This window comes from Lynx rufus, unplaced genomic scaffold, assembly GCF_022079265.1.
Source record: "Lynx rufus isolate CCGP_SWC_20201006 ecotype Redwood Valley unplaced genomic scaffold, mLynRuf1.p SCAF_3, whole genome shotgun sequence".
Taxonomy (NCBI): Eukaryota; Metazoa; Chordata; class Mammalia; order Carnivora; family Felidae; genus Lynx; species Lynx rufus.
Window position 1 is genome coordinate 42,611,366 of NW_025814845.1, and position 21,101 is coordinate 42,632,466.

Here is a 21,101-nt window from a genome sequence, read left to right on the forward strand (position 1 = left end):
TGTTAAGAAAGAGAAAAGTGTCTATTAAAATGTTCACCACTGCATTGTCTGTAACAGTGAAACACTGGGAGTAATCTAAATGTCCATCAAGAGGGGATTGCTTAAATAAATTGTATTACTTCTATACGGTGCAGCCAACAAACAGGATCATGGGTGTCTAAATTCTCTGACATGAAAGCCACTTGGGTGCATTATGGAACCACTAGGATAAAGCTTTCCTAGTCACAGTGTTGGCCTTCTATGGAGGTAAAGTTGGTGGTTGTCTTGTAATGGCATTTGAGATCAGAGAAGCTCCCTGCCCACTTTCACTTCAAAATACCTTTCCACGAATGCCTGATATTCTCCCACACAGTCCTTCAGGTTGATCTTTGCTCCCTGTGCTCTCCACTGCAGTGATAACCAATCATGAGGGAAGCTATAACCAATTATCTCTAACTGCTTGTGATAAAGGTATTAGATGCTTTTCTTTGACAGGAGTTGAGAGAGGTAGCCTGAGAACATTAAGTACTTTAGTAAGAGTCTAAAACATAAAAACAAACACAAGGAAATAGGGAAAGGGAGCTAAAGTTCGTTGAGCACCTCCTGAGGACAGTAGAACCCCATGTCACATGTGAGTCAGATTCCAAAACAAGCATGTCAGGCAAAAATTGTATGTGATCAAAATGAATATTGAAAATTCCTTAAGTCACTCAGAAAATACTGTATATATAGCCATGTATATATTCTTTTATGGTAATATGTATATGCCAATGTGAGATATACATCTTGCATATATGATAATCATTACATATAAAATATTTCAGGTTGTTTTATCACATAAAAGAGGGCAATGTATAAAAAGGGCAAGTGTTGAATTTACCCAAGTTGCTTGTGTACGTGATCTAGTTCCTACTATATGTAATTCAATTTAATACTTTCAACAACACTGAAAGGCAACGGCTATTAGCCTCATTTTGTAGAAATGTAACTGGGGCTCAAAAGGTTAACTGATTTTCTCAAAGTCACACAGCTAGTAAGTGCCAGAGATGGGACTTGAACCCAGATCTTCCTAGCTCCAAGGTCAGTTTTATCCACTTCATCACAATGCCATTCTTCTCGATTTCTACTCCAATAAGGGTCAGGAGCCCCCTCAACTTATGAACTTCATGATTTTGCCCTAAATTGGCTCTAGACAGCCTCTCCAAAAAACCCAAGTTCACATATCACCTCAAAATTGGCATTTAAAAACAAAATAAAGCCCTTTTTAATATTCCTTTTGAGTTCACTATTTCTCATCACTTGCTTTCCATCCATAATCATTCTGGATGGATTTTAGGCTCAAACATGAACTCTAAAGACTAGGCTGGGGGCAGACAATATGATGTTCACCTATGTGGAATGGGAAAACATTAAAGAGTTGCCTTGTTTTAAACCATGACCTAGAAAACTCTTCCCACTGGCCTGGGGAAGCTGGCCTTCTGTCTGAGACTTCGAGTGTTACAAAAATATATCATTTGTGAAAAATCAAAGCCCAAGACCTGAGCTTTACATGACTTACATGTTATAGGAACCTTAAGCATATAAGGTAATGAATTCATATAAAAACTAATCAAAATAATTTAAACCTTCAGGGATCTGGCAGAACCACAGGAAACTGCTCAGTAGAGACAATTCCACCACCCAGGGCCCTTGAGAAATTCACAGCAAAAAATGAGTTCACAACCAAACATCCACTTCACATGATTTGATTTGTAACACTCAGGAAGAGTTGGTGGCCACAACAAACAGGAGACTCACTATTTCAGAATTGGAAATAATCTCACAAAATGAAGGATGGTAAGAATTTAATTGTTGCTCTTACATAGCCTCATTATGGGACTAATGTATTATCTAACTGGGTTTCTGTTACTTATGGAGACTCACTGAATTCATGTAAGTGGGGAAATAGATCACAGCTCATATTTCAAAACAAGAGCACAGCAACTATGACTCTGACTAGCCAAGGTAATTGGACTCTCACAATTTGGAAAGTGGAATTCAGGCTTCCTCCATACCCAGGGATTCTCTTAGAGTCAGAAGCATGGGTCTCAGCCATTTGCTATATCATACCTTGCTCCAAACGGATGGGAGTATTGTGATTAGGAAGGAATCATCATGATGCAGGAATGGAAGATTTTTCTCTCCATGTTTCTCTCCATGTGTTCTGTCAAAGGGAGGGTAGAAATGTATTTTCCAAGTTCATTTGTACCATTATTCTATGAACTGGAAAGAGAATCAAGCTATACTTGAACTAATGGCTTATTTTTTTTTAATTTTATTTATTTCTGAGAGAGAGAGAGAGGAGCATGTACACACACATGGGAGGGGGAGGGGCAGTGAGAGAGGGAGAGAGAGAATCCCAAGCAGGCTCTGCACGAGCCCAATGGGGCTTGAACTCACGACCGTGAGATCATGACCTGAGCCTAAATTAAGAGTCAGACAGTTAACTGAGCCATTTAACTGAGGCTTATTTTTACGTATAAAAGACAAATACATGAGAATCACTTGGTTAATAATTTTAGTCAAGCTGTTTATGTATGATCTCATGAAAAAATTTAAAATACATTGTTAATGAATTTGAAGAGTAAGTACTTTGAGAGCAACCAATATTTAAATTTACACGTGAACATTTCATTCCACAATCATTCTTTGTGCTTAAAGCATAACTTGCCTGGGTGGTTCAGTTGGTTGAGTGTCTGACTTTTGGTTTCAGCTCAGGTCATTATCCCAGGGTTGTGGGATCAAGCCCTGCATTGGATTTGGTGCTGAGCATGGAGCCTTCTTAGCATTGTCTCTCCCTCTGCCCCACTAACCCTGCTCTCCGCCATTGGCACTTTCTCTCTCAAGGCAAAACTTGCTATTAAATTACTCAGTTGTTTCCCACTCTGACAGCAAAGAATTAGAATATGTTACCAATGCTACCTGAGACAATTATACTTCTTGTTATTGCTGAAATGCTTATGACCCAAATATAGAAGAATTTCAACTTTTCTTCATTAGCTGAAGAACACTTAAATAAATTTCTCCATTCCTTCTTTTTCAATGACAGAAACTTAAAAACAATTTGCAGGCAAAGCAAATGGCCTTGGAATTGGTTCAGGATAATTGTTCAGTCATGGGATTAGATGGACTAACTTGTTTTTTAGGGTCTACACCACCCTCTCCATCCACTGTTCCCCCAGATCATGGGGTCATTCACGCTGCTTCCCTGTCCTCACAACCCCAACATATGAGGCATTTAGAGGTTTACTGAATCTGGTTTCCCTGCAAAAACAAATACATTTATTACTATAAGTAAATATTTTTTAAAATAAAATATCTTTAAAATTTTTTTCTTGGAAAATATTTTACTAATTTACTGAGAGTACTGTAAAATTAGTCCTTGTTTTGTTAGAGGTAAATATTAGTTTTAAATATAGGTTGTGGCTACATGTCCATCTAAGGGGATAAGTAAAAAAAAAAGTTGTTATTTACATAATGAAATACTAATACTGGGCCTCCTGGGTGGCTCAGTCGGTTGGGCGTCCGACTTCGGCTCAGGTCATGATCTCAGGGTCCGTGAGTTCGAGCCCCGCGTCGGGCTCTGGGCTGATGGCTCAGAGCCTGGAGCCTGCTTCCGATTCTGTGTCTCCCTCTCTCTCTGCCCCTCCCCCCATTCATGCTCTGTCTCTCTCTGTCTCAAAAATAAATAAAAAAAACGTTAACAAAATTTAAAAAAATAAAAAAAAAGAAATACTATTACTAACACAATGAAAGGACAAGAGCACTCTTAATATATGGATACAAAAATCTCTGAGATATATTGTAAAATGAAAAAGCAAAACAAGTTGCAAAAACAGTGTGTATGACAATAAAATATTAAGCACTGATGAGAATGAATAAATTACAACCACATTTGTCAATAGGGAAGAATCTCACAAACACAATGTTGAGCTAAAAAAAACAGAAACAACCTTATGGAATCATATCACTTATTTAAGGTATACAGACTACCGCATTTATAGAAAGTATACAGAAGCAGAAGTATGCTGTTAAAAGCCAGAAGAGAAGAGTGAATACCTTTGAGGGATGAAGTGACTGGAAAGGATATTGAGGGGGATGCAGGGGTTCAGATGATATTTCTTTTTATTTCCAGTATCATTAACATACAGTATTGTATTAGTTTCAGGTGTACAATATAGTGATTCAATAATTCTATGTGTTACTCAGTGCTCATCATAAGTGTTCTCTTAATCCCTTAATCCCCTTCATCTATTTCACCCATCCCCCCATCCCCGTCCCCTCTGGTAACCATCAGCTTGTTCTCTATAGTTAAGAGTCTGTTTTTTTATATGTCTCCTTTTATCTTTCTTTTGTTTCATAAACTTTATATATATATATATATATATATATATATATATATATATATAATTTATGTGTGTGTGTGTGTGTGTATACACACACACATATAGTACATATATATAAATATCTTCTTTATCCATTCATCTATCAATGGAGACTTGGTCTGCTTCCATACTTTGGCTATTGTAAATAATTCTACAATAAACATATGGATTCATATATCCCTTCAAATTAGTGCTTTTGTATTCTTTGGATAAATATCCAGTGGTGAGATTACTGGATCATACAGTAATTCAATTTTTAATTTTTTGAGGAAACTCCATATTATTTTTCACAGTGGCTGCACCAGATTTCATTTCCACCAACAGTGCATGAGGGTTCCTTTTTCTCTACATCCTCATCAACACGTGTTGGTTTCTTGAATTTTTTATTTTAGCCATTCTGACAGGTGTGAGGTGACATTTCATTGTGGCTTTGATTTGCATTTCCCTGATGATGAGTGATGTTGAGTATCTTTTCATGTGTCTGCTGACCATCTGTATGTTTTCTCTGGAGAAATACCTATTCATGTTTTCTGCCCATTTTTGATTGGATTATTTGGGGGGTTTTGTGTTGAGTTTTATAAATTCTTTATATATTTTGGATACTAACTCTTTACTGAATATATCAGTTGCAAATATCTTCTCCCATTCAAATGTCTTTTAATTTTGTTGGTTGTTTCCTTGGCTGTGCAGAAGCTTTTTATTTTGATGTAGTCCCAATAGTTTATTTTTGCTTTTGTTTCTCTTGCCTCAGGAGACATATCTAGAAAAATGTTGCTACTGCCAATGTCAGAGAAATTACAGCCTGTGCTCTCTTCTAGGATTTTTATGGTTTTAGGTCTTACATTTAGGTCTTCAATCTATTTTTAGTTTATTTTTGTGTTTGGTGTGAGAAAATGGCCCAGTTTCATTCTTTTGAATGTAGCTGCGCAGTTTTCCCAAAACCGTTTGTTGAAGAGACTTTTTCCCTTGGCATATTCTTGATTTCTTTATTGAAAACTAATTTTCCATATAATTATGGGTTTATTTCCAGACTCTGTTTTGTTCTACTGATCTATGTGTCTATTTTTGTGCCTGTACCATACTGTTTTGATTGCTACAGCTTTATAGTATGTCTTGATAACTGGGGTTGTGATACGTCCAGTTTTGTTCTTTTCCAAGATTGCTTTGGCTATCTGGGGCCTTTTGTGATTCCATACAAATTTCAAGATTATTTGTGCTAGTTCTGTGAAAAATGCTGTTGGTATTTTGATATGGATTGCATTAAATATATAGATTGCTTTGGGTAGTATCGACATTTTAACAACATTTGTTCTTCCAATCCATGAACATGGAATGCCTTTCCTTTTCTTTGTGTCATCTTCTGTTGCTTTCATCAGTGTTTTAGTTTTCAGAGTACAAGTCTTTCACCTCCTTGGTTAAGTTTATTCCTAAGTATTTTATTATTTTTGATGCAATTGTAAATAGAATGGTTTTAATTTCTCTTCCTGCTGCTTCATTATTAGTGTATAGAAATGCAACAGATTTCTGTACATTAATTTTGCAGCCTGTGAGCTTACTGAATTCATGTATCAGTTCTAATATGTTTTTTGTCTTTGATGGTTTCTATATATCTGGTTTTGGTATCAGGATAATGCTGGCCTCATAGAATGAATATGGACCTTTTTCTTCCTCTTCCATTTTTTGGAATAGTCTGAGAAGAATAGGTATTAACTATTTTTTAAATGTTTGGTAGAGTTCACCTGTGAAGCCATCTGGTCCTGGACTTTTGTTTCTTGGGAGTTTTTTGATTAGTTATTCAGGTTCATGCACTTTATGTATATTATACTTCAATTAAAAAGTTTTTAAAGTATCTGTAGGATGCTACCATTTGTACAGAACACATCTCTGGAAGTACAATAAGAAACAAATTGTCTCTCTGTTTCCTGTGAACAAGCAAACTAAATATTAAGGAGAGAGACTGAGCAGCAGGAGGGTAGAAATGAGAGGACATTTTCATGTTATACCCTTTCATACTTTTGGATCACTTTAATGTATTCAAAAAGTTAACTTCTTTTCCAGTAGTTTTTTAAAAAATTATTTTGTTAAGAGTAAATTTACACTGGGCATGCTGCCCAGAACAATTATGTTTTTGTAAATACAATGTTTTATTTGGGAATTTCCTAGAGCACTCAAAAGTGCATCATCCTAAACTGTGGCTTGGGGCATACCTTTATTTAAAAATTGCTGCACTCTGAGATAACTTGTTCTCTAGGTGAAGTATATACTACAATACAAATTGTCAATGTAAAAAAAGATTTTCACAACAGAGTCTTAAGCTTCTTGAAATTGAGGAAGGAATGGTTCAGGCAATGCAGACTGTTTCAAGAAACTGAAAGGCAATTGGGATTCAATTTGTAATGGAATTTTACACTATGCCCTCTAAAAAGAAAAGCTTGGGGCACCTGGGTGGCTCAGTTGGTTAAGCGGCTGACTTTGGCTCAGGTCATGATCTTGCGGTCCGCGAGTTCGAGCCCCACGTCGGGCTCTGTGCTGACAGCTCAGAGCCTGGAGCCTGTTTCAGATTCTGTGTCTCCCTCTCTCTACCCTCCCCCGTTCATGCTCTGTCTCTCTCTGTCTCAAAAATAAATAAACGTTAAAAAAAATTTTTTTTAAATAAAAAGAAAAGTTTGCCCTGCTCTCCATATGCATTTGAATCCATTAGAAACCCTGGCAGACAAGTTTTGTACACTGTGTGTACACATGTCTGTGTATCCATGTTATTTCCAATTTGAGTCCAAGCTCCTTCCATCAACAAGATCTTCATGTACCATGTGAGTTGGTGGGGGGAGGGGGAGCCATCTGAAGTCTCCATGACTTCCATGCAAGGCTGAGGAATACTTTGGAGAGAACTCTTCCTATAGGAAGAAGAAACAAATGGATCAAGCTTATGCAGAGGAGAGATGTGCTTTCAAGAGGGGTTTGGTGGCTACTACTTGGTTTAGCGTCTCAGCCCAGGATCCCCACATATTTGTGTCTGAGTCTTCTGGGGGAGATAACCTAAAGAGCTTTCAATTAAAGAACACTCATCCAATTTAAAAAATAAAACAAAAGTACTTATGTGGGATGGTGGGAGAATATAAGCAACACTATTTGTATTTGTTTCCTAAGACTGCTGTAAAAAATTGATCTCAAACTGGTTGGCTTCATATAACAGAAAGTTATTGTCTCACGGTTCTGAAGGTCAGAAGTCTGAAATTAAGATGTCAGCACGACTGCACTTCCTCCAGAGGCCCTTGGGGACTGCCCTAGCATTTCTGTGCTTGTGGCCGCATCATTCCAAATCTCTTTGTCTTCATGTTGCTTTCTGCTCTATATGTCTGCATCTTCTCTATAGATCTATCTTATAAGGATACAAATGACTGTATTTAGGGCTCACTGTATTTAGTGCAGGACGAGTACTTCCTCTCAAAATGTTTAACTTAGTCACATCTACAAGTTGTGTGTAAAGACAGATCCTGCCTTTCTGTGAAAAATGATAATTTGTTCATCCTGGATTTTTTGCATTAATTTTGATTTGGTAAAATACTGCATTATTGTTCATCTTGATCACTGAATTTTTGGACCTCCGCTTACTTGCCTCACCTTAGTCCTTGCCCTGCAGGGACCTCGTTTTATAAAACCATCTGGGAAGCTTCCTTCAGTGACCTTGTCTATCGAATTGTGAACAGGAATCCGTTTAGGAATTTTTCACATAACTTTTCAGGGACATAGCTAGCATACAACAAAAAGCACAGCTCCTCTATTTTATTTCTTGGTGTTTGAAAGCCTGTAGATGCAATCTAGTGCCTCCTGTGCCTCAGGGTCCGGTCTCCAATTCCAAGACTACTGTTTCTTCTCTCCCAGTTCTGAAACTCCTTCTCAGCCGATGGGCAGTATTTATTCTGAAGAGAACTTTGTTTAACCCTGAGAGGGAATTAAACTCAAGTTCTATAAAAACAAAACATTTTTTTTAAGTCTCCCTATTTTAGTTTCATCCTGGCCTCTGGTATTTACTCAAAGTGCTTTTTTAACAAACTGGTCTGACAGAAACTGATACTGCAGGAAGCTGAAGCCCAAAACAAACAACCATATTAAAAAAAAAAAAAAAAAAAAAAAGACGCTTAGGTTCAGCCTGTGAAGAGCTGAACTGGCTTCCAGCAAGTAAAATCCAGTTCTTTGCAGGAAACCCACCCACCTCCCTATCTTATCACAGAACATCAAACCCTGGCAGTTAGCCCCTGCCCCTCCACCCCAGCTTTCCATTGTTAATGCTCTCTCCTACTTCAATGCCAAACCAAGGCTCATGCCAGCCTTCACTCTGTGCCCTGCCCTTGATGGCCTGAGCTGGGGTTTCACACTGACATGCTGAAGGAGACTGGTCAGGGTGACAGGACATTCCCCAGCTACTTGAGTGTTTGGAGAGCTACGTTGAATTCTATCAAGCAGCAGATTAGTAAGGCAGGTCAGTGGGGGAAAACATGATAATATAATTTGTACTTGTACTTTCTTTTTTTTGAGGGCGGGGAGGGTAGCCAACAGAGAGAGAAGGGAACAGAAGATCCAAAGCAGACTCTGCACTGACAGCAGCGAGGCTGAAGTGGGGCTTGAACTCACAAACTGTGAGATCATGACCTGAGCTGAAGTTGGATGTTCAATCGATTGAGCCACCCAGACAGACGCCCCTTGTACTTGTACTTTCTTAAAAACAAAACAAAATGAAATGAAAAAAAAAAAAACACCAAAAAACCCAAAGCTCAGGTTCTGCTTAGAGATCTCAGGACTTGCCCAAAGATACTCATCCAGGTGTTTAACAATGTCCAAGCCCTGTCCAGCCCTACCTGCATCCCTTTCTCCACCCATGGCTCTCAGATAGTTTGATATGCTGGTGCTGCCTATAAGGACTTGGTACAAGGGACCATGCTAGACTATGTCTTAGTATGTACCTATGGAATAAGCCCCCAAAATGCCAGGATTCTGCCTCTGGCCTGTTACACGTTCTGGGTCTTTGGTCATTTACATTCTATTGAGCCCAAGTTAGTGTGAGATACCATAGGCATGACCTTTGAAGCTGGCCCCAGGCTGGGCCTGGAACATACTGTGTAGATCCAGAACCAGCCTGAAAGATCAAGTTGGCTGGGATTGGGTGGTGAAGTCTTGACAGGCACTAAGCTGGCTGTTCTCCATAAGGCAGAGCACAGTGCACCACAAAGGGCAGGAGTTGAGTACCCTGGAATGGGTTGACGTGTCAGATTATCAGTGAAACTAGAGGGTGTGGGAGCCTCTTCCCTGCCTCCTCCAAGCTAGCCACCAGGTCTGTGTACTGGTCTTGTATACAAAGCTGTTCAAATAGCAAGGTCACAGGGTATTTTTGCCCCCTCTTGCTAATGCAGGGTCCCAGCTCCCTGCAAAATCCTCCATGCATGTCTTTTTTTTAAGGGAGGGAGAACATGTGCATGTGGAGGAGAGGGAGAGGGGGAGGGAGGGAGGGAGGGAGAGGGAGAGAGAGAGAAAGAAAATCCCAAGCAGGCTCCACACTCAGCCTGGAGCCCAACACAGGGCTCCATCCCATGACCCTGGGTCCGTGACCTGAGCCAAAGTCAAGAGTCAGACACTCAACCAACTGAACCACTCAGATACCCCCCTTTTTTTTAACTTTTAATTTTTTGTATATGTTTGTCATCTTAAATCTGGTCAACCACAGGGAGTTTCTTTTGGGTCCCTATGATCAAATCAATTCAGTTATAGTGTTACGTCCCTGAACTCTGTTGCCAGTGTATTGCACTGTTACCCTGTGCTGCTTAAGTGCAAGTAGGGGAGAACACCTTGTCCTCCAATTTAGATTTTACTTTGCTATTCACATGTGGCAGTAGTGTGGTAGGCCAAAAAATGGCCCTGTGGATGGAATGGAATCTGTGAATTTACCTTATTGAAAAAAAAGGTTTTAAGCACCTACACCTGCAGTTTTATCAGGTGGAGGTAAGGCCACTTCTCTGAGATGATGAGAGATGGAAAGAAATTTGTAGGTAACAGCCCCCATGGTGCCCTCATCAGTCACCACTTTGCTAAAAACTACCCCATCCCTTTGTCGACACATAAACACCTTAATGACTGCCCATGAATTCAATGACTATCTAGAGGTTTTTGTTACATGTTCTTGATATCTTTATCAGTGTGGTCTGGATTAATTTGAAAGCCTCTCTGAGATGGACTTTCAAATGACATGTATGGTGACCCTCACAAAATGACATGTATGGTGACCCTCACAAATGATGGGGATGATGATCAGTGGCATCCTAGAAACCACCAGAAATAGAGTAAAATTGTTTTCATCAAACCTACGTGCAGGACGCTGTGTGGTGAGCAGGGCAGGGACCTGGGGAGTACAGCGACAGAAAAGAAAATCGAAGGCTAAATCCACCTTGACCCTATGTGTGAGCTTAGATTGACATTCTCAAGAAGTACCTCTGACAAATTTACTTTCTTCTTTGTTTCCTTTTCCCCAGGGGGTAGGAAGTGCCCCTCCCTGGGTAGACAGTGCTCCCCTGGAGTACCAACTATGCAATGATGAATGAAAGAGTGGCATGCTGGGTATTTTCCATTGTATCCCACTGGATCTGCTTTCCATCCCACTTCGGGCTTTAGGGGGGCTGATCTTTGAATTTGATATAGTTGAACTATATCAACAAGGATCCCTGGTGCCTTGACTTTGAGTTGGGTTAGGAAAGTGGGAGCCAACAGCAGAAGATCAGAAGTGGGAGAAGACAGAGGTTGAAGTATTTAGTCCACTGGTTCCCTTCCTGCTGGGCTTCATTGACTGTGTTCCTCTGCTAAAGGCCCAAGCTGGTTGATCCCTCTTCTTCTTCTTCTTCTTCTTTTTTTTTTTTTAAATAATTTATTGTCAAGTTAGCTAACATACAGTATAGTCTTAGCTTCAGGAGTAGATTCCCATTATTCATCACTTACATACAACACCCAGTGTTCATCTCAACAAGTGCCACCTTCAATGCCCATCACCCACTTTCCCTGCCCCCCTCCCAACCTCCCACCCACATCAACCCTCAGTTTGTTCTCTGTATTTAAGAGTCTCTTATGGTTTGCCTCCCTCTCTGTTTGTAACTTATTTTTCCTTCCCTTCCCCTATGGTCTTCTATTAAGTTTCTCAAATTCCACATATGAGTGAAAACATATGAAATATGTCTTTTTCTGACTGACTTATTTCACCTAGCATAATATCCTCCAGTTCCATCCACGTTGTTGCAAATAGTCCCTCTTCTTAGCTGCTCTGTCTGAGCTTTGTAAATTTTTTAAATGTTTATTTTTGAAAGAAAGAGAGAGCATGAGCAGGGGAGGGAGAGAGAGAGACATGGAATCCAAAGCAGGCTCCAAGCTCTGAGCTGTCAGCACAGAGCCCATTGTGGGGCTCGAACTCACAAGTCATGAGATCATGACCTGAGCTGAAGTCCGGCATTTAACCGACTAAGTCACCCAGGTGTCCTTCTCTCTGAGCTTTGTAACCCCTTTTCTTTAGCCTCTTTAGACCTAGGGGTGAAGTTCTAGGCCTGGGGGCTGGGCGCGGGGGTGGGGGGTGTTGTCTCAGCATCCCTTGTTGGTTTCCCTTAACGCTACCCACGCCTTTGTAAATAGGCTTGTATTAAATCTGCCTCCATTGCTCTTTGTTGGTGTTGCATCTGTCTGTTGCAGGATCCTGACTGATCTAAGTCATAGGGTGCCTATCACCCAGCAAAGGGAGGACACAGTCCAGGCCTCAGGACCCTTGGCTCTGGCAGTTCCCTTTCCAATTGGAGGATAAAGCAACCCTGCCTGGTTTTTCTTAGCTTTAGATCCTGTGCACAGTCAGGTACACCTGTGAATGAATGAGCTGCAGAAAGTTTTAAAAATGGACTATTGCCATTAGCATCATTAGCAACTCTGTCTCTTTGGATTTCAAATATTTGTTCAAGAATGAGAAGTTTGGCCTCTTTCCCTAAGATACCCAATCACATAACACTGTGAGAGGAAAGCCCATAGTGAGCAGAAATAAATACAGCTTGACCAGTTTTGTTACCATTAAACTTTCTGCCATGTTTTAAAACACTGAAAAGAGCAGAGTTTTCAGGCCCCAGGCAAGGTGCTCTGTACCTCTGCAGTTGAGAGGATGACAGGAGATGATAAAACATCAGAGGTCCCATCTGCATCCACCTATATCTTTAACTTGGTGTCCCATATCTAATGGCTCCTGCAACATGCTCAACACTTATGCACTAGTTCTCTTGCTGGCTGAGGAATGTATACAATCAACTTTTTACACTGGTGCATTAAAAAAAAAAAAAAAAGGCGGAGTGGTAAGTTTGACATGGCAGGGGGATGGTGGGCACCAGCCAGCACTGAAAAGCAGTGGAATCAGGTGTGTAGGGTCTGGGCCATCAGAGCTCCCTCATCAGTGTTAGCTCAACCTGAATGAAGGCAAGTCTTCCGGAGCAGAAGCCAAGGAGATTCTGATCTCTCTCCAGAAACAGTGCCCTTCTTATTTGTTTTCACTCTTTCTCTTTTTTTTTTCTTTTTTTAACTTTATTTTTTATTTTTTAAAATTTATGTCCAAATTTGTTAGTATATAGTGAAGCAATGATTTCAGCAGATTCCTTAATGCCCCTTACCCATTTAGCCCATCTCCCCTCCAACAACCCCTTCAGCAACCCTCATTTGTTCTCCATATTTATGAGTCTCTGTTGTTTTGTCCCTCTCCCTGTTTTTATATTACTTTTGTTTCCCTTCCCTTATGGTCATCTGTTCTGTCTCTTAAAGTCCTCATATGAGTGAAGTCATATGATTTTTGTCTTTCTCTGACTGACTAATTTCACTTAGCATAATACCCTCCAGTTCCATCCAAGTAGTTGCAAATGGCAAGATTTCATTCTTTTTGATTGCCGAGTAATACTCCATTGTGTATATATAACACATCTTCTTTATCCATTCATCCATCGATGGACATTTGGGCTCTTTCCATACTTTGGCTATTGTTGATAGTGCTGCTATAAACATGGCGGTGCATGTGTCCCTTCGAAACAGCACACCTGTATCCCTTGGATAAATGCCTAGTAGTGCAATTGCTGGGTCGTAGGGTAGTTATATTTTTAGTTTTTTGAGAAACCTCCATACTGTTTTCCAGAGTGGCTGCACCAGCTTGCATTCCCACCAACAATGCAAAAGAGATCCTCTTTCTCCGCATCCTCACCAGCATCTGTTGTTGCCTGTCACTCTTTCTATCTTTTTAGCCAGAGTTCTACAAGCAATAATATCAATAGACTTGTTTTCTTTTTCTTTCCTAGAATAGCACTGAAAGTACTATTGAATATAAATAAAAGTGGACCATTTGGCAAAATTAATCTAAGTGATAGCAGTCAAAATAGTGAGTACCTTCAGCTGGTAAAGAGTATGTGTGTGTGTAAATTCAAGCAACACTAGATTTTTGCACTTTACTGGATGTAGATTATAACTCAATTTCTTTTTTAAAAAAGGGTCATACAAGACAAGCTACCTGATAATGATACTGTATATAAATAAGTCTTTCCTTCTACTTCTAGATCTATCACAGATCTCCCCTCTATACTGCTGATCATTGACAAAAACCCCAATATGTAATTCGCTTGATATAATTTTTAAAAAATAGTTATGGAGTCAGAGGAAATCACAAAAAATTATATAGGGAAGTCCTGTGTGCCTTCCACCTTCCTCCCCCAATGTTAGCATCTTGCATAACTATAAGATAACATCAAAACCATGAAATTTACATTAGTACAACCCACAAAGCTCATTTAGATTTTATCAGTTATACATGCATTCTTGTGTGTATGTGTGTGTGTGGTTGTATGCAATTTTATCACATGTGTAGATTCATGCAACCACCACCACAATCAAGATACAGAACCGTAACACCACAGCACTGGATAGGATTTTATTTTTATTTATTTTTTAAAAATTGTTTTTAATATTTATTTTTGAGAGAGAGATAGAGAGACAGAGCTTGAGTGGGAGAGGGGCAGAGAGCAAGGGAGACACAGAATCCAAAGCAGGCTCCAGGCCCTGAGCTGTCAGCACAGAGCCCAACGTAGGGCTGGAACCCACGAACCATGAGATCATGATCTGAGCTGAAGTTGGACGCTCAACCGACTGAGCCACCAGGTGCCCCAGTTGATAGGATTTTAACAGGAGAAAAAGTAGTATTTATAGTCCTCCTCCATCTCCTTCAAAGAAGAACGATCCCTTGGTTTATTTCCTGTTCTGTAATGATGACTGGAGAAAACAGAAACCTCTTGTTTCCCTTGATGACTGTTATTGATCCAGGGGTAAGTGTGCAACCTGACTGGGTATTTGATCCAATCAAGCAGAGCAGAGGAGGAAGAGTATGTGGTTGGGAGAGACATTTTCACACCCCTCTTTAAGGTACACCAGGTAAGCCTCAATAACTGTGTAACTGTGTACAATGCTGTGTAACTCTGATGATCCTGGCAGATAACTTAAAACCCTAAGGAAAGTCTACATTAGGATGAAGCTGAGGACAGCATAGTTGAGGAGTGGAAAGAGCCTGAGTTTTTGAGGACATCATTGAGAAACTGGACCACACCATTACTGGAGCCCATCCTAACTCTAGACTTACCCTCCAGGGACACTGTGAGATCTCTTATTGTTTTAGTCAGTTTAAGTCAGGGTGTTCTGTTGTCTTACAGTCAAAAGCAAGACAGGGGCACCTGTCTGGCTCAGTTGGAAGAGCATGCGACTCTTTTTTTTTTTTTTTTTTTTTTCAATATATGAAATTTATTGTCAAATTGGTTTCCATACAACACCCAGTGCTCATCCCAAAAGGTGCCCTCCTCAATACCCATCACCCACCCTCCCCTCCCTCCCACCCCCCATCAACCCTCAGTTTGTTCTCAATTTTTAACAGTCTCTTATGCTTTGGCTCTCTCCCACTCTAACCTCTTTTTTTTTTTTTTCCTTCCCCTCCCCCATGGGTTCCTGTTAAGTTTCTCAGGATCCACATAAGAGTGAAACCATATGGTATCTGTCTTTCTCTGTATGGCTTATTTCACTTAGCATCACACTCTCCAGTTCCATCCACGTTGCTACAAAAGGCCATATTTCATTTTTTCTCATTGCCACGTAGTATTCCATTGTGTATATAAACCACAATTTCTTTATCCATTCATCAGTTGATGGACATTTAGGCTCTTTCCATAATTTGGCTATTGTTGAGAGTGCTGCTATAAACATTGGGGTACAAGTGCCCCTATGCATCAGTACTCCTGTATCCCTTGGATAAATTCCTAGCAGTGCTATTGCTAGGTCATAGGGTAGGTCTATTTTTAATTTTCTGAGGAACCTCCACACTGCTTTCCAGAGCGGCTGCACCAATTTGCATTCCCACCAACAGTGCAAGAGGGTTCCCGTTTCTCCACATCCTCTCCAGCAACTATAGTCTCCTGATTTGTTCATTTTAGCCACTCTGACTGGCGTGAGGTGATATCTGAGTGTGGTTTTGATTTGTATTTCCCTGATAAGGAGCGACGTTGAACATCTTTTCATGTGCCTGTTGGCCATCTGGATGTCTTCTTTAGAGAAGTGTCTATTCATTTTTTCTGCCCATTTCTTCACTGGGTTATTTGTTTTTCGGGTGTGGAGTTTGGTGAGCTCTTTATAGATTTTGGATATTAGCCCTTTGTCCAATATGTCATTTGCAAATATCTTTTCCCATTCCGTTGGTTGCCTTTTAGTTTTGTTGGTTGTTTCCTTTGCTGTGCAGAAGCTTTTTATCTTCATAAGGTCCCAGTAATTCACTTTTACTTTTAATTCCCTTGCCTTTGGGGATGTGTCAAGTAAGAGATTGCTACGGCTGAGGTCAGAGAGGTCTTTTCCTGCTTTCTCCTCTAAGGTTTTGATGGTTTCCTGTCTCCCATTCAGGTCCTTTATCCATTTTGAGTTTATTTTTGTGAATGGTGTGAGAAAGTGGTCTAGTTTCAACCTTCTGCATGTTGCTGTCCAGTTCTCCCAGCACCATTTGTTAAAGAGACTGTCTTTTTTCCATTGGATGTTCTTTCCTGCTTTGTCAAAGATGAGTTGGCCATACGTTTGTGGGTCTAGTTCTGGGGTTTCTATTCTATTCCATTGGTCTATGTGTCTGTTTTTGTGCCAGAGCATGCGACTCTTGATCTTGGGGGTTGTGAGTTCAAGTCCCACGTTGGGTGTAGAGATTATAAATATATAATCTTTATACATATATTATATATATAATATATATAATATATAGTTTACTATATATATTTATATATGATATATAGTTTACTATATATATTTATATATATAATATATAGTTTACTATATATATTTATATATATAATAGTTTACTATATATATATTATATATATAGTAAATATATAAACTTTTTTAAAAAAAACAAAAGCAAAATAGGGGCAGTCGGCTAAGTGACTGACTGTTGGTCAGCTCAGTTGGTTAAATGACTGACTCTTGATTTTGGTTCAGGTCATGATCTCCTGGTTCATGGATTTGAGCCCCACATTGGGCTCCACACTGGCAGCATGGGGCCTGTTTGGGATTCTCTCTCTCTCTGCCCCTCCCCTGCTTATGCCCTCTCTCTCTCAAAATAAATAAACTTTTTTTTTAAAAAAGGCAAAGTAATATCTAATAGTGAAAAACTGAATGCTATCACCCTAAGTTTAGGAATAAGACAAGGGTGTCTGCTCTTACTACCTCTATTCAACACCACTTAATATTGTTAAGATGGCAATACTCCCCAGATTGATCTACAGAGAATCCACCCATTCTCTGTCAGAATCCTGGCTCCCTCTGCAGAAATTGGTAAGCTGATCATGTGGAAATTCAAAGGACTCAAAATAGCCAAAACAACCTTGAAAAAGAAGAGCAAAGAAGACTCACTGATTTAAAAACTTACTACACTTTCTATATATGTCTCCTGAGGAAAGGGGGGGAAAAAAATAAACTTTTGGAACTTCCTCAAAATAAAAAGCTCTGCACAGCAAAGGAAACAATAAACAAAACTAAAGGACAACCTATGGAATGGGAGAAGATATTTGCAAAGGACATGTCTGATAGGGTTAGAATCCAAAATATATAAAGAAGTTATAAATCTCCACACTCAAAAGTGAATAATCCAGTTTAAAAATGGGCAGAAAACATGAATATACATTTTTCCGAAGACATATAGATAGCCAACAGACACATGAAAAGGTGCTCAACATCACTCATCATCAGTGAAATACAAATCAAAACTACAATGAGATATCACCTCACACCTGTCAAAATAGCTAAAATCAACAGCACAAGAAACAACAGGTGCTGGTGAGAATATGGAGAAAGGGGAACCCTCTTGTACTTTGGTGGGAATGCAAATGGGTGCAGTCACTCTGGAAAACAGTAGGGAGTTTTCTCAAAAAGTTAAAAATAGAACTAGCCTACAATCCATCAATTTCATAACTAGGTGTTTACCCAGAGAATACAAAGTTACTAGTTCAAAGGAATGCCTGCACCTCGATATATATAGCAGCATTACCTACATTAGCCAAACTATGGAAACAGACCCAGTGTCCACAGACTGAAGAATGGATAAGGAAGATGTGGTGTATATATATATACAATGGAATTTTACTCAGCCATAAAAAATAATGAAATCTTCCCATTTGCAACAACGTGGATGGAGCTAGGAAGTATCCTGCTAAGCTAAATAAGTTAGAGAAAGATAAATACCACATGATTTTACTTATATGTGGAATTTAAGAAACAAATGAACAAAGGGGGAAAAAAACATAGGCAAACCAAGAAACAGACTCTTAACTATAGAAAACAAACTGGTGGTTATCAGAGGGGACGTGGGGGCAGGGGGAATGGGTGAAATAGGTGATGGGGATTAAGGAATACACTTGTGTTGAGCACCAAGTATTGCATGAAAGTGTTGAATCACTGTATTGTACACCTGAAACTAGTACTATACTGTATGTTAACTAACTGAAATTTGAATTAAAAACAAAAAAACCTGCTGCAAACTTCAGTAATCTAGACAGTGCAATACTAACATAAGGATAGATACATAGATCAATGAAATTGAATTGGGAGTCCAGGAAAAAATGCTTATATTTATGGTCAGTTGATTTTCAACAAGGGTGCCAAGACAATTCAATGGTAATAGAACAGTCTTTTCACCGGATCATTCTGAGACAAATGGATATTGACATGCAAAAGAATGAAGTTGAATGCCAACATCATACCATACACAAATATTAACTCAAAATTGATTAAAGACCTGAATGTAAGAGCTAAAACTATAAAACTCTTTTGGAGCACCTGGATGGCTCAGTCGGTTGAGCATCTGACTTCAACTTAGGTCATGATCTCACGGTTCGTGGGTTCAAGCCCTGCATCGGGCTCTGTGCTGACAGCTCTGAGCCTGCAGCCTTCTTCAGATTCTGTGTCTCCCTCTCTCTCTACCTCCCCCCACTCATGCTCTGTCTCTGTCTCTCTCAAAAATGAATAAACATTTAAAAAAATAAGAAAAAACTTCTAGAAGAAAACAGGTACATATCTTCATGACCTTGGATTTGGCAATGATTTCTTATATATACAAAAACACAACTACAAAAGAAAAAAATAAATACACTGGCATTCATCAAAATTAAGAACTTTTACCTCCGCTTGAGCCAGTTCGAGCCCTGCCAGTTCTGTCATGGCCAACATGGACCACATCTTCATTTCCATCAAGTCAGTCTGTATGCAGCATAGGCTGGTGGGTAAGATTATCAAGCTCTTCAAGCAGAAGGGATTCCACTTTGTGGCCATGGTGTTCCTTCAAGCCTCTGAGGAAGCAGCATTGCAATGACCTGGAAGATTACCCATTCTTCCCCGGGCTGGTGAAATACATGAACTCAGGACTGGTGGTGACCATGGTCTAGGAGGGCCAAATGTGGTGAAGATGGAGTGAGTGATGCTTAGGGAGACCAATCCAGCAGATTCTAAGCCAGGTACCATTCACAGAGACTTCCGCATTCAAGTGGACAGGAACATCACTCATGGCAAGGATTCAGTAAAAAGTGCTGAGAAAGAAATCAGCCTATGGTTTAAGCCTAAAGAATCAGTTGACTACAAGTCTTGTGCTCTTGAGTAGATCTATGAATAAGAGGTGGACAAAGCATCAGTTCCCTTTGGTACCACTTGGGAGGGAGCTCACACCTGAAGTGTGGAGATTACTTCTTCACATTCAGTGCATTAAAACTTCCTATCCAGAAATGTACCACCCGAGTTCCCTCCTGGATTGAAGGACTTAGTCTCCCAGCTGCTGGAAATGTAGCAAGAAGACAGTGCTCAACTGTCAGCCCTATTTAGGGATTGCCTTTGATGATTAAAACTGCCTTGCCCAAAGTCAGCTTCTTTAAAGGACAGCCCACATTCAATGACTAACCAACACAGGGGTGTAAAGGCCTGACCCCTCATTCCAACTTGGGACAACTCTGCAGAATCATTTCAGACCCAGATCTCCCTGTGGGGTTGGTTTGAAGCCTTTTTCTGTGTCTGCATCACAACTCTATTTCTCCCTTTGTTCAATCCTGCTTCCTTTCCTTCCCTTTCCCAGGTGTTGATCCCAAGACTACTGTGATGTCCTACACACACACACACACACACACACACACACAGGCATTAGCATGTGGCCAGTGATGCTTCTTGCCCCTATTGCAAAACATCAAGGGCATTAAGGGATAGGTAGCTGAAGCCTCTAGATTGCAAAGTCAGTGGGACCAAGGTTGTCCTTATAGGATTTTTTCTTTCAATATTCTACCAGTGTATGCTGCATACACACTGGTTCCTTTACCAGTGAGCACATAAATTAAACCAATAACATCACACCCACACTAGAAAGGCAACATTCCTCTTTCAACAACTCTCTTCATGCAGATCCTTATTATCAGGGAAGGGAACACTTTCTTTATTCTTTGGAAAAGAATTCTTTCCTTGTTTGTAAAAGGGAATAAATAAACTCTGCAAGCAGTTGTAGATTCAATGAGTTAGTGTATGTGAAGGCACAGAGCAGTGACTAGCATGTGGTAAGTACTATGCTTACCAAAATAAGAAATGAGAGTATTTCTGCACAGCAACTTCCTTTCTTATCCCAGAAGGACTCCCAGACTTAATGGTTAAAGTTCTGCAGTTTCCCTTTGTGGGAGGAGAGTTGCCTTTGAGACATCATCCTTTGAGACATTTACCTGCATGTGTGGGGGAGGCTCTCTCCCATAAATGTGTTAGAACACTCTCTGTGCTCTATGATAATGCATATTGCATTCCTCCATGATGGGACCTATTACAACACCATCATAGAGGTATGTGCTTTGTGATTTTTGAAAGGGGCGGATTTACAGTACATGAAGTTTCTTAGGCTTATTTGTCCATGAAATCTACCCTCTCCCTTTGTTGTTGAGTCATATCTGGGAACTATTTATTGTACAGTGTCCTATTGAGCACATTTTTGGAAACCCTGATCTCTTCAAGGTGATTGTTTTAATCTAGGAGAATATTTTTCCCAAATAACTGCAGGCTAGAAGTTAAACAGAGCCAGTTTGTGGCCATGACGCTAATAGTCATAACTACTCTTTATTGAGCACCTGC

The 21,101-nt window shown here is 39.8% G+C and overlaps 1 pseudogene; it reads left to right on the forward strand.

Moving 5' to 3' along the window:
* The first annotated feature begins 19,138 nt into the window (after positions 1-19,138).
* Positions 19,139-19,658, forward strand: LOC124520866 (nucleoside diphosphate kinase B-like; annotated as a pseudogene).
* The last annotated feature ends 1,443 nt before the right edge of the window (positions 19,659-21,101 follow it).